The sequence below is a fragment of the Triticum aestivum genome, chromosome 1A, assembly GCF_018294505.1.
Source record: "Triticum aestivum cultivar Chinese Spring chromosome 1A, IWGSC CS RefSeq v2.1, whole genome shotgun sequence".
Taxonomy (NCBI): Eukaryota; Viridiplantae; Streptophyta; class Magnoliopsida; order Poales; family Poaceae; genus Triticum; species Triticum aestivum.
In genome coordinates this window covers 449771444-449786066 of record NC_057794.1, presented here as the reverse complement: position 1 = coordinate 449786066, position 14623 = coordinate 449771444, and positions in this window count along the sequence as shown.

Below are 14623 nucleotides of genomic sequence, written 5' to 3'. Positions count from 1 at the left end.
CGGTGCTTAAGACCGCAAAAGGTAGAAATCAAGAAGGAGCATCAAGTGTTGATGGTTTAACAAGACCACTGGTTTCAAGAAGGGCAAGGGCTAGAAGGGAAACTTCATGGATGGCAAACCAGTTGCCGCTCCAGTGAAGGAACCCAAGGTTGAACCCAAACCCGAGACTAAGTGCTTCTATTGTAAGGGGAACGGTCACTGGTAGCGGAATTACCCCAAATGCATGGTAGATAAGAAGGCTGGCAACTTCAACAAAGTATATACGTGTTATTAATGTGTACCTCACTAGTACTCCTGGTAGCACCTGGGTATTGGATACCGGTTCAGTTGCTATTATTGGTGACTTGAAGCAAAAGCTACGGACTAAACGGAGACTGGCTAAGGGCGAGGTGACGATGTGTGTTGGAAGTGTTTCCAAAGTTGATGAGATCACCATCGCACGCTCCATCTGCCTTCGGGATTAGTATTGAACCTAGATAAATGTTATCAGGTGTCTACGTTGAGCATGAATATGATTAGATCATGTTCATTGCAATACGGTCATTCATTTAAGTTAGAGAATAATGGTTATTCTGTTTACATGAATGATACCTTTCATGGTCATGCACCCTATGTGAATGGTTCATTGAATCTCGGTCGTGGTAATACACATGTTCACGCCAAAAGATGTAGAGTTAATAATGATAGTACCACTTTCTTGTGGCACTGCCGCTTAGGTCATATTGGCGTAAGATGCATGAAGAAACTCCATGTCGATGGATGTTTGGAGTCACTTGATTTTGAATCGCTTGACACATGCGAGCCATGCCTCATGGGCAGGATGACTAAGACCCCGTTTTCAGGTACAATGAAACGGGCAAGTGACTTGTTGGAAATCATGCATGCTGATGCGTGTGATCCAATGAGAATTGAAGCGTGCGGTGGATATCGCTATTTTCTCATCTTCACTGACGATTTGAGTAGATATAGGTATATCTACTTAATGAAGCACAAGTCTGAAACGTTTGAAAAGTTCAAGCGATTTCAGAGTGAAGTTAAGAATCATCATAACAATAAGATCATGTTCCTACGATCTGATCAAAAGGGGATTTTCTGAGTTATGAGTTTGGCAATCACTTAAGACATTGTGGAATTGTTTCACAGTTGAAGCCACCTGGAACACCACAAGGTAATGGTGTGTCCGGACGTCGTAATCGAACCTATGAGATATGGTGCGATCTATGATGTCTCTTACCAATCTACCGTTTTCATTTTGAGGTTATGCGTTAGAGACAGCTGCATTCACTTTAGATAGGACACCATCTAAGTCCGTTGAGACGACGTCGTATGAACATTGGTTTGGCAAGAAACCAAAGTTGTCGTTTCTTAATGTTTGGGGCTGCGATGCTTAAGGCTTCAGCCGGAGAAGCTCGAACCCAAAGCGGACAAACACATCTTCATAGGATACCCAAAGGTGACAGTTGGGTATACCTTCTATCTCAGATCCGAGGGCAAATTGTTTGTCGCTAAGAACGGGTCCTTTCTCGAGAAGGAGTTTCTCTCGAAAGAATTGAGTGGGAGGAAGATAGAACTTGATGAGGTTGTCGAACCTTTACTTCAACCAGAGAGTGATGCAACACAGAAAGATGTTTTCTGTGGCGCCTACGTCTGTTGAATAGGAAGTTAATGATAGTGATCATGAAGCTTCGGATCAAGTTGCTATCGAACCTCGTAGGTCGACAAGGATATGTACTACTCCTGAGTGGTACGGTAATCCTGTCTTAGATATCATGTTGTTAGACAACAATGAACCTACGAGCTATGGAGAAGCGATGGTGGGCCCGTATTCCGACAAATGGTTAGAAGCCATGAAATCCGAGATAGGATCCATGTATCAGAACAAAGTATGGACTTTGGTGGACTTGCCCGATGATCGGCAAGCCATTGAGATAAATGGATCTTTAAGAAGAAGACGGACGTGGGCGGTAATGTTACCGTCTATGAAGCTCGACTTGTGGGAAAGAGTCTTTTCACAAGTTCAAGGAGTTGACTACGATGAGAATTTCTCACCCGTAGCGATGCTTAAGTCCGTCGGAATCATGTTAGCATTAGCTGTATTTTTCGATTATGAAATCTTACAGATGGATGTCAAAACAAGTTTTCTTACCAGTTTCGTAAGAAAAGTTGTATGTGATACAATAAAAGGTTTTGTCGATCCTAAGGATGCTAAAAGGTATGCTGGCTCCAGCAATCCTTCTATGGACTAGAGCAAGCATCTCGGAATCGGAATATATGCTTTGATGGAGTGATCAAAGCTTTTAGGTTTATACAATGTTTGCTAGAAACTTGTATTTACAAGAAAGTGAGTGGGAGCACTACAACATTTCTGATAAGTATATGTGGATGACATATTGTAAGATCCGAAATAATGTAGAATTTCTGGAAAGCATAAACGGTTGTTTGAAGAGTGTTTTTCAAAGGAAGACCTGGATAAAGTTGCTTACAAATTGGGCATCAAGATCTATAGAGATAGATCAAGACACCTGATGATACTTTCAAAGAACGCGCACCTTGACATGTTTTTGAAGGAGTTCAAAATAGATCAGTCAAAGAAGGGGTTCTTACCTGAGTTGTATGGTGTGAAGTTGAGTAAGACTCAAAGATTGACCACGGCAGAAGAAAGAGGAAGGACGAAGGTCGTCCCCTATGCTCTTGTCATAGGCTCTATACGGTATGCCATGCTGAGTACCGCACCTGATGTGTGCCTTGCCACATGTCTGGCAAGAAGGTACAAAGGTGATCTAGGACTGGATCACTAGATAGCAGTCAAAATTATCCTTAGAGGAATAAGGAAATGTTTCTCGGTTATGGAGGTGATAAAGAGTTCGACATAAAGAGTTACGTCGATGCAAGCTTAACACCTATCCGGATAGCTCTGAGTAGAGATACCGGATACGTACAATGGAGCAATAATTTGGAATAGCTCCAAGTGGAACGTGGTAGCAGCATCTACGATATAAAGTTTTGCGAAATACATAGGGATCTGAATATGGCAAGACCCGTTGACTACAACCTCTCTCACAAGCATAACATGATCAAACCCAGAACTGTTTGAGTGTTTATCACATAGTGATGTGAACTAGATCATTGAGTCTAGTAGACTCTTGGATGTTGGTCACATGGCGATGTGACCTGTGAGTGTTAATCACATGGCGATGTGAACTAGATTATTGACTCTAGTGCAAGTGGGAGACTGTTGGAAATATGCCCTAGAGGCAATAATAAATTGGTTATTATTATATTTCCTTGTTCATGATAATCGTTTATTATCCATGCTAGAATTGTATTGATAGGAAACTCAGATACATGTGTGGATACATAGACAACACCATGTCCCTAGTAAGCCTCTAGTTGACTAGCTCGTTGATCAATAGATGGTTACGGTTTCCTGACCATGGACATTGGATGTCGTTGATAACGGGATCACATCATTAGGAGAATGATGTGATGGACAAGACCCAATCCTAAGCCTAGCACAAGATCGTGTAGTTCGTTTGCTAAAGCTTTTCTAATGTCAAGTATCATTTCCTTAGACCATGAGATTGTGCAACTCCCGGATACCGTAGGAGTGCTTTGGGTGTGCCAAACGTCACAACGTAACTGGGTGGCTATAAAGGTACACTACAGGTATCTCCGAAAGTGTCTGTTGGGTTGGCACGAATCGAGACTGGGATTTGTCACTCCGTGTAAACGGAGAGGTATCTCTGGGCCCACTCGGTAGGACATCATCATAATGTGCACAATGTGACCAAGGAGTTGATCATGGGATGATGTGTTACGGAACGAGTAAAGAGACTTGCCGGTAACGAGATTGAACAAGGTATCGGGATACCGACGATCGAATCTCGGGCAAGTACAATACCGCTGGACAAAGGGAATTGTATACGTGATTGATTGAATCCTCGACATCGTGGTTCATCCGATGAGATCATCGTGGAACATGTGGGAGCCAACATGGGTATCCAAATCCCGCTGTTGGTTATTGGCCGGAGAGTTGTCTCGGTCATGTCTGCATGGTTCCCGAACCCGTAGGGTCTACACACTTAAGGTTCGGTGACGCTAGAGTTGTTATGGGAAATAGTATGTGGTTACCGAAGGTTGTTCGGAGTCCTGGATGAGATTCCGGACATGACGAGGAGCTCCGGAATGGTCCGGAGGTGAAGATCGGTATATTGGACGAAGGGTATTGGAGTCCGGAAGTGTTCCAGGGGTATCAGGCTATGGCCAGCATGACCAAAAGGTGTTTCGGGAGCCCCGGCAAGTGTGGGAGGGCCTCATGGGCCAAAGGGGAAGGGGCAAACCAGCCCACTAAGGGTGGTGCGCCCCCCACACCCTTTCCCACGTTACTTGGGGGGTTGGGGCGCCTCCACCTAGCTTGGGAGGCAAGCCTCCACCTGCTTGGCTTGGGGGGCAAGTCTCCCTAGGATTTTCCCTAGGGAGATCCAATCTTCCTAGCCGCCGCCCCCTAGGGGAAACCCTAGGGCGCCTCCCCCTCTCCCATTGCCCCTATATATAGTGGAGGGGTGGGAGGGCAGCCGTGACCCTTTCCCTGGCGCAGCCCTCCCTCCTCCTACACCTCCTCCTCCTCCATAATGCTTGGCGAAGCCCTGCTGGAGAACCACGAGCTCCATTTCCACCATGCCGTCGTGCTGCTGGAGTTCTCCCTCAACTTCTCCTCTCCCCTTGCTGGATCAAGAAGGAGGAGACATCCCCGGGTTGTACATGTGTTGAACGCGGAGGCGTCGTCCGTTCGGTGCTAGATCGGAATCAACCGCGATCTGAATCGCTGCGAGTACGACTCCTTCATCTGCGCTCTTGCAACGCTTCTGCTTAGCGATCTACAAGGGTATGTAGATGCACTCTCCTTCCCCTCGTTGCTAGATTACTCCATAGATTGATCTTGGTGATGCGTAGAAAATTTTGAATTTCTGCTACGATCCCCAACAATAGGAACATGTATAAGTCATGAAGAAAGCAATAGCAACAAACTAAACGATCAAGTGCTATGCTAACGGAATGGGTCAAGTCAATCACATCATTCTCCTAATGATGTGATCCCGTTAATCAAATGACAACTCATGTCTATGGTTAGGAAACATAACCATCTTTGATCAACGAGCTAGTCAAGTAGAGGCATACTAGTGACACTCTGTTTGACTATGTATTCACACATGTATTATGTTTCTGGTTAATACAATTCTGGCATGAATAATAAACATTTATCATGATATAAGGAAATAAATAATAACTTTATTATTGCCTCTAGGGCATATTCCTTCAGTATTGAGATACCGACGATCGAATCTTGGGCAAGTAACATACCGATGACAGAGGGAACAACGTATGTTGTTATGCGGTTTAATCGATAAAGATCTTCGTAGAATATGTAGGAGCCAATATGAACATCCAGGTTCCGCTATTGGTTATGGACCGGAGACGTGTCTCGGTCATGTCTACATAGTTCTCGAACCCGTAGGGTCCGCACGCTTAACGTTCGGTGATGATCGATATTATGAGTTTATGTGATTTGATGTACCGAAGGTAGTTTGGAGTCCTAGATGAGATCGGAGACATGACGAGGAGTCTCAAAATGGTCGAGACGTAAAGATCGATATATTGGACGACTATATTCGGACATCGGAAAGGTTCCGAGTGATTCGGGTATTATTCGGAGTACGGGGGAGTTACGGGAATACGGGGAAGAAGTATTGGGCCTCATGGGCCAAGTGGTGGAAGAGAGGAGGCAGGGCGCGCGTGAAGGAAATATGCCCTAGAGGCAATAATAAAGTTATTATTTATTTCCTTATAATCATGATAAATGTTTATTATTCATGCTAGAATTGTATTGAGCGGAAACATAATACATGTGTGAATACATAGACAAACAGAGTGTCACTAGTATGCCTCTACTTGACTAGCTCGTTAATCAAAGATGGTTATGTTTCCTAACCATGAACAAAGAGTTGTTATTTGATTAACGAGGTCACATCATTAGTTGAATGATCTAATTGACATGACCCATTCCATTAGCTTAGCACCCGATCGTTTAGTATGTTGCTATTGCTTTTCTTCATGACTTATACATGTTCCTATGACTATGAGATTATGCAACTCCCGTTTACCGGAGGAACACTTGTGTGCTACCAAACGTCACAACGTAACTGGGTGATTATAAAGGAGCATTACAGGTGTCTCCAAAGGTAGATGTTGGGTTGGCGTATTTCGAGATTAGGATTTGGCACTCCGATTGTCGGAGAGGTATCTCTGGGCCCTCTCGGTAATGCACATCACATAAGCCTTGCAAGCATTGCAACTAATGAGTTAGTTACGAGATGATGTATTACGGAACGAGTAAAAGAGACTTGCCGGTAACGAGATTGAACTAGGTATTGGATACTGACGATCGAATCTCGGGCAAGTAACATACCGATGACAAAGGGAACAACGTATGTTGTTATGCGGTCTGACCGATAAAGATCTTCGTAGAATATGTAGGAGCCAATATGGGCATCCAGGTCCCGCTATTGGTTATTGACCGGAGACGCGTCTCGGTCATGTCTACATTGTTCTCGAACCCGTAGGGTCCGCACGCTTAAGGTTACGATGACAGTTATATTATGAGTTTATGCATTTTGATGTACCGAAGGTTGTTCGGAGTCCCGGATGTGATCATGGACATGACGAGGAGTCTCGAAATGGTCGAGACATAAAGATTTATATATTGGAAGCCTATGTTTGGATATCAGAAGTGTTCCGGGTGAAATCAGGATTTTACCGGAGTACCGGGAGGTTACCGAAACCCCCCGGGAGCTATACGGGCCTTAGTGGGCTTTAGTGGAAAGGAGAAAGGGGCAGCCCAAGGTGGCTGTGCGCCTCCCCCCTTCCCCTAGTCCTATTAGGACTAGGAGAGGTGGCCGGCCCCCTCTCTCTCTTTCCCCCCTCCACGAATCCTATTCCAACTAGGATTGGGGGGGGGGGATCCTACTCCCAGAGGGAGTAGGACTCTCCTGGCGCGCCTCCTATGGCCGGCCAGCCTCCCCCCTCTAGTCCTTTATATACTGAGGCAGAGGCACCCCAGAAACACACAAGTTGATCCACGTGATCTATTCCTTAGCCGTGTGCGGTGCCCCTGCCACCATATTCCTCGATAATATTGTAGCGGAGTTTAGGCGAAGACCTGCTGCTGTAGTGCATCAAGTTCGTCACCACGCCGTCGTGCTGACGGAACTCTTCCCCGACACTTTGCTGGATCGGAGTCTGGGGATCGTCATCGAGCTGAACGGGTGCTCGAATTCGGAGGTGCCGTAGTTTCGGTGCTTGATCGGTTGGATCGTGAAGACGTACGACTACTTCCTCTACGTTGCGTCAACGCTTCCGCAGTCGGTCTGCGTGGGTACGTAGACAACACTCTCCCCTATCGTTGCTATGCATCACCATGATCTTGCATGTGCGTAGGAATTTTTTTGAAATTACTACGAAACCCAACAGTGGCATCCGAGCCTAGGTTATTTATGTTGATGTTATATGCACGAGTAGAACACAAGTGAGTTGTGGGCGATATAAGTCATACTGCCTACCAGCATGTCATACTTTGGTTCGGCGGCATTGTTGGACGAGACGACCCGGACCAACATTACGCGTACGCTTACGCGAGACCGGTTCCCCCGACGTGCTTTGCACACAGGTGGCTTGCGGGCGACTGTCTCTCCAACTTTAGTTGAACCAAGTATGGCTACGCCCGGTCCTTGCGAAGGTTAAAACGGAGTCTATTTGACAAACTATCGTTGTGGTTTTGATGCGTAGGTGAGATTGGTTCTTGCTTAAGCCCGTAGCAGCCACGTAAAACTTGCAACAACAAAGTAGAGGACGTCTAACTTGTTTTTGCAGGGCATGTTGTGATGTGATATGGTCAAGGCATGATGATGAATTTTATTGTATGAGATGATCATGTTTTGTAACCGAGTTATCGGCAACTGGCAGGAGCCATATGGTTGTCGCTTTATTGTATGCAATGCAATCGCGATGTAATGCTTTACTTTATTACTAAACGGTAGTGATAGTCGTGGAAGCATAAGATTGGCGAGACGACAACGATGCTACGATGGAGATCAAGGTGTCGCGCCGGTGACGATGGTGATCATGACGGTGCTTCGGAGATGGAGATCACAAGCACAAGATGATGATGGCCATATCATATCACTTATATTGATTGCATGTGATGTTTATCTTTTTATGCATCTTATCTTGCTTTGATTGACGGTAGCATTATAAGATGATCTCTCACTAAATTATCAAGAAGTGTTCTCCCTGAGTATGCACCGTTGCCAAAGTTCGTCGTGCCCAGACACCACGTGATGATCGGGTGTGATAAGCTCTACGTCCATCTACAACGGGTGCAAGCCAGTTTTGCACACGCAGAATACTCAGGTTAAACTTGACGAGCCTAGCATATGCAGATATGGCCTCGGAACACGGAGACCGAAAGGTCGAGCGTGAATCATATAGTAGATATGATCAACATAACGATGTTCACCATTGAAAACTACTCCATCTCACGTGATGATCGGTTATGGTTTAGTTGATTTGGATCACGTAATCACTTAGAAGATTAGAGGGATGTCTATCTAAGTGGGAGTTCTTAAGTAATTTGATTAATTGAACTTAAACTTATCATGAACTTAGTACCTGATAGTATCTTGCTTGTTTATGTTGATTGTAGATAGATGGCTCGTGCTGTTGTTCCGTTGAATTTTAATGCGTTCCTTGAGAAAGCAAAGTTGAAAGATGATGGTAGCAATTATACGGACTGGGTCCGTAACTTGAGGATTATCCTCATTGCTGCCAGAAGAATTACGTCCTGGAAGCACCGCTGGGTGCCAGGCCTGCTGCTGGAGCAACACCAGATGTTATGAACGTCTGGCAGAGCAAAGCTGATGACTACTCGATAGTTCAGTGTGCCATGCTTTACGGCTTAGAATCGGGACTTCAACGACGTTTTGAACGTCATGGAGCATATGAGATGTTCCAGGAGTTGAAGTTAATATTTCAAGCAAATGCCCGGATTGAGAGATATGAAGTCTCCAATAAGTTCTATAGCTGCAAGATGGAGGAGAACAGTTCTGTCAGTGAGCATATACTCAAAATGTCTGGGTATAATAATCACTTGATTCAATTGGGAGTTAATCTTCCGGATGATTGCGTCATTGACAGAATTCTCCAATCACTGCCACCAAGCTACAAGAGCTTCGTGATGAACTATAATATGCAAGGGATGAACAAGACTATTCCCGAGCTCTTCGCAATGCTGAAAGCTGCGGAGGTAGAAATCAAGAAGGAGCATCAAGTGTTGATGGTTAACAAGACCACTAGTTTCAAGAAAAAGGGCAAAGGGAAGAAGAAGGGGAACTTCAAGAAGAACAGCAAGCAAGTTGCTGCTCAGGAGAAGAAACCCAAGTCTGGACCTAAGCCTGAAACTGAGTGCTTCTACTGCAAGCAGACTGGTCACTGGAAGCGGAACTGCCCCAAGTATTTGGCGGATAAGAAGGATGGCAAGGTGAACAAAGGTATATGTGATATACATGTTATTGATGTGTACCTTACTAGAGCTCGCAGTAGCACCTGGGTATTTGATACTGGTTCTGTTGCTAATATTTGCAACTCGAAACAGGGACTACGGAATAAGCGGGCACTGGCAAAGGACGAGGTGACGATGCGCGTGGGAAACGGTTCCAAAGTCGATGTGATCGCGGTCGGCACGCTACCTCTACATCTACCTTCGGGATTAATATTAGACCTAAATAATTGTTATTTGGTGCCAGCGTTGAGCATGAACATTATATCTGGATCTTGTTTAATGCGAGACGGTTATTCATTTAAATCAGAGAATAATGGTTGTTCTATTTATATGAGTAATATCTTTTATGGTCATGCACCCTTGAAGAGTGGTCTATTCTTGTTGAATCTCGATAGTAGTAACACACATATTCATAATGTTGAAGCCAAAAGATGCAGAGTTGATAATGAGAGTGCAACTTATTTGTGGCACTGCCGTTTAGGTCATATCGGTGTAAAGCGCATGAAGAAACTCCATACTGATGGACTTTTGGAACCACTTGATTATGAATCACTTGGTACTTGCGAACCGTGCCTCATGGGCAAGATGACTAAAACACCGTTCTCCGGTACTATGGAGAGAGCAACAGATTTGTTGGAAATCATACATACAGATGTATGTGGTCCGATGAATATTGAGGCTCGTGGCGGATATCGTTATTTTCTCACCTTCACAGATGATTTAAGCAGATATGGGTATATCTACTTAATGAAACATAAGTCTGAAACATTTGAAAAGTTCAAGAATTTCAGAGTGAAGTTGAAAATCATCGTAACAAGAAAATAAAGTTTCTACGATCTGATCGTGGAGGAGAATATTTGAGTTACGAGTTTGGTGTACATTTGAAAAATTGTGGAATAGTTTCGCAACTCACGCCACCCGGAACACCACAGCGTAATGGTGTGTCCGAACGTCGTAATCGTACTTTACTAGATATGGTGCGATCTATGATGTCTCTTACTGATTTACCGCTATCGTTTTGGGGATACGCTCTAGAGACGGCCGCATTCACGTTAAATAGGGCACCATCAAAATCCGTTGAGACGACGCCTTATGAACTGTGGTTTGGCAAGAAACCAAAGTTGTCGTTTCTTAAAGTTTGGGGCTGCGATGCTTATGTGAAAAAGCTTCAACCTGATAAGCTCGAACCCAAATCGGAGAAATGTGTCTTCATAGGATACCCAAAGGAGACTGTTGGGTACACCTTCTATCACAGATCCGAAGGCAAGACATTCGTTGCTAAGAATGGATCCTTTCTAGAGAAGGAGTTTCTCTCGAAAGAAGTGAGTGGGAGGAAAGTAGAACTTGACGAGGTAACTGTACCTGCTCCTTTATTGGAAAGTAGTACATCACAGAAAACTGTTTCTGCGACACCTACACCAATAAGTGAGGAAGCTAATGATGATGATCATGAAACTTCAGATCAAGATACTACTGAACCTCGTAGATCAACCAGAGTAAGATCCGCGCCAGAGTGGTACGGTAATCCTGTTCTGGAAATCATGCTACTAGATCATGATGAACCTACGAACTATGAAGAAGCGATGGTGAGCCCAGATTCCGCAAAGTGGCTTGAAGCCATGAAATCTGAGATGGGATCCATGTATGAGAACAAAGTATGGACTTTGGTTGACTTGCCCGATGATCGGCAAGCAATTGAGAATAAATGGATCTTCAAGAAGAAGACTGACGCTGATGGTAATGTTACTGTCTACAAAGCTCGACTTGTCGCAAAAGGTTTTCGACAAGTTCAAGGGATTGACTACGATGAGACCTTCTCACCCGTAGCGATGCTTAAGTCTGTCCGAATCATGTTAGCAATTGCCGCATTTTATGATTATGAAATTTGGCAGATGGATGTCAAAACTGCATTCCTGAATGGATTTCTGGAAGAAGAGTTGTATATGATGCAACCGGAAGGTTTTGTCGATCCAAAGGGAGCTAACAAAGTGTGCAAGCTCCAGCGATCCATTTATGGACTGGTGCAAGCCTCTCGGAGTTGGAATAAACGTTTTGATAGTGTGATCAAAGCATTTGGTTTTATACAGACTTTCGGAGAAGCCTGTATTTACAAGAAAGTGAGTGGGAGCTCTGTAGCATTTCTGATATTATATGTAGATGACATATTGCTGATTGGAAATGATATAGAATTTCTGGATAGCATAAAGGGATACTTGAATAAGAGTTTTTCAATGAAAGACCTCGGTGAAGCTGCTTACATATTAGGCATAAAGATCTATAGAGATAGATCAAGACGCTTAATTGGACTTTCACAAAGCACATACCTTGACAAGATTTTGAAGAAGTTCAAAATGGATCAAGCAAAGAAAGGGTTCTTGCCTGTGTTACAAGGTGTGAAGTTGAGTCAGACTCAATGCCCGACCACTGCAGAAGATAGAGAGAAAATGAAAGATGTTCCCTATGCTTCAGCCATAGGCTCTATCATGTATGCAATGCTGTGTACCAGACCTGATGTGTGCCTTGCTATAAGTTTAGCAGGGAGGTACCAAAGTAATCCAGGAGTGGATCACTGGACAGCGGTCAAGAACATCCTGAAATACCTGAAAAGGACTAAGGATATGTTTCTCGTATATGGAGGTGACAAAGAGCTCACCGTAAAAGGTTACGTTGATGCAAGCTTTGACACTGATCCGGACGATTCTAAATCGCAAACCGGATACGTGTTTACATTAAACGGTGGAGCTGTCAGTTGGTGCAGTTCTAAACAAAGCGTCGTAGCGGGATCTACATGTGAAGCGGAGTACATAGCTGCTTCGGAAGCAGCGAACGAAGGAGTCTGGATGAAGGAGTTCATATCCGATCTAGGTGTCATACCTAGTGCATCAGGTCCAATGAAAATCTTTTGTGACAATACTGGTGCAATTGCCTTGGCAAAGGAATCCAGATTTCACAAGAGAACCAAGCACATCAAGAGACGCTTCAATTCCATCCGGGATCTAGTCCAGGTGGGAGACATAGAGATTTGCAAGATACATACGGATCTGAATGTTGCAGACCCGTTGACTAAGCCTCTTCCACGAGCAAAACATGATCAGCACCAAGGCTCCATGGGTGTTAGAATCATTACTGTGTAATCTAGATTATTGACTCTAGTGCAAGTGGGAGACTGAAGTAAATATGCCCTAGAGGCAATAATAAAGTTATTATTTATTTCCTTATAATCATGATAAATGTTTATTATTCATGCTAGAATTGTATTAACCGGAAACATAATACATGTGTGAATACATAGACAAACAGAGTGTCACTAGTATGCCTCTACTTGACTAGCTCGTTAATCAAAGATGGTTATGTTTCCTAACCATGAACAAAGAGTTGTTATTTGATTAACGAGGTCACATCATTAGTTGAATGATCTGATTGACATGACCCATTCCATTAGCTTAGCACCCGATCGTTTAGTATGTTGCTATTGCTTTTCTTCATGACTTATACATGTTCCTATGACTATGAGATTATGCAACTCCCGTTTACCGGAGGAACACTTTGTGTGCTACCAAACATCACAACGTAACTGGGTGATTATAAAGGAGCATTACAGGTGTCTCCAAAGGTAGATGTTGGGTTGGCGTATTTCGAGATTAGGATTTGTCACTCCGATTGTCGGAGAGGTATCTCTGGGCCCTCTCGGTAATGCACATCACATAAGCCTTGCAAGCATTGCAACTAATGAGTTAGTTGCGAGATGATGTATTACGGAACGAGTAAAAGAGACTTGCCGGTAACAAGATTGAACTAGGTATTGGATACTGACGATCGAATCTCGGGCAAGTAACATACCGATGACAAAGGGAACAACGTATGTTGTTATGCGGTCTGACCGATAAAGATCTTCGTAGAATATGTAGGAGCCAATATGGGCATCCAGGTCCCGCTATTGGTTATTGACCGGAGACGTGTCTCGGTCATGTCTACATTGTTCTCGAACCCGTAGGGTCCGCACGCTTAAGGTTACGATGACAGTTATATTATGAGTTTATGCATTTTGATGTACCGAAGGTTGTTCGGAGTCCCGGATGTGATCACGGACATGACGAGGAGTCTCGAAATGGTCGAGACATAAAGATTGATATATTGAAAGCCTATGTTTGGATATCGGAAGTGTTCCGGGTGAAATCGGGATTTTACCGGAGTACCGGGAGGTTACCGGAACCCCCCGGGAGCTATATGGGCCTTAGTGGGCTTTAGTGGAAAGGAGAAAGGGGCAGCCCAAGGTGGCTGTGCGCCTCCCCCCTTCCCCTAGTCCTATTAGGACTAGGAGAGGTGGCCGGCCCCCTCTCTCTCTTTCCCCCCTCCGCGAATCCTATTCCAACTAGGATTGGGGGGGGGGGAATCCAACTCCCAGAGGGAGTAGGACTCTCCTGGCGCCCCTCCTATGGCCGGCCAGCCTCCCCCCTCTAGTCCTTTATATACTGAGGCAGAGGCACCCCAGAAACACACAAGTTGATCCACGTGATCTATTCCTTAGCCGTGTGCGGTGCCCCTGCCACCATATTCCTCAATAATACTGTAGCGGAGTTTAGGCGAAGCCCTGCTGCTGTAGTGCATCAAGTTCGTCACCACGCCGTCGTGCTGACGGAACTCTTCCCCGACACTTTGCTGGATCGGAGTCCGGGGATCGTCATCGAGCTGAACGGGTGCTCGAACTCGGAGGTGTCGTAGTTTCGGTGCTTGATCGGTTGGATCGTGAAGACGTACGACTACTTCCTCTATGTTGCGTCAACGCTTCCGCAGTCGGTCTGCATGGGTATGTAGACAACACTCTCCCCTCTCGTTGCTATGCATCATCATGATCTTGCATGTGCGTAGGAATTTTTTTGAAATTACTACGAAACCCAACGGCGCGGCCCCCCTAGCCCAAACCGAATTGGACTAGGGGGCGAGCCCACCTTTCCTCCTTTCCTCCCTCTCCTTCCTTCTTCCTCTCCTCCTTCATTTCCTCCTAGTAGG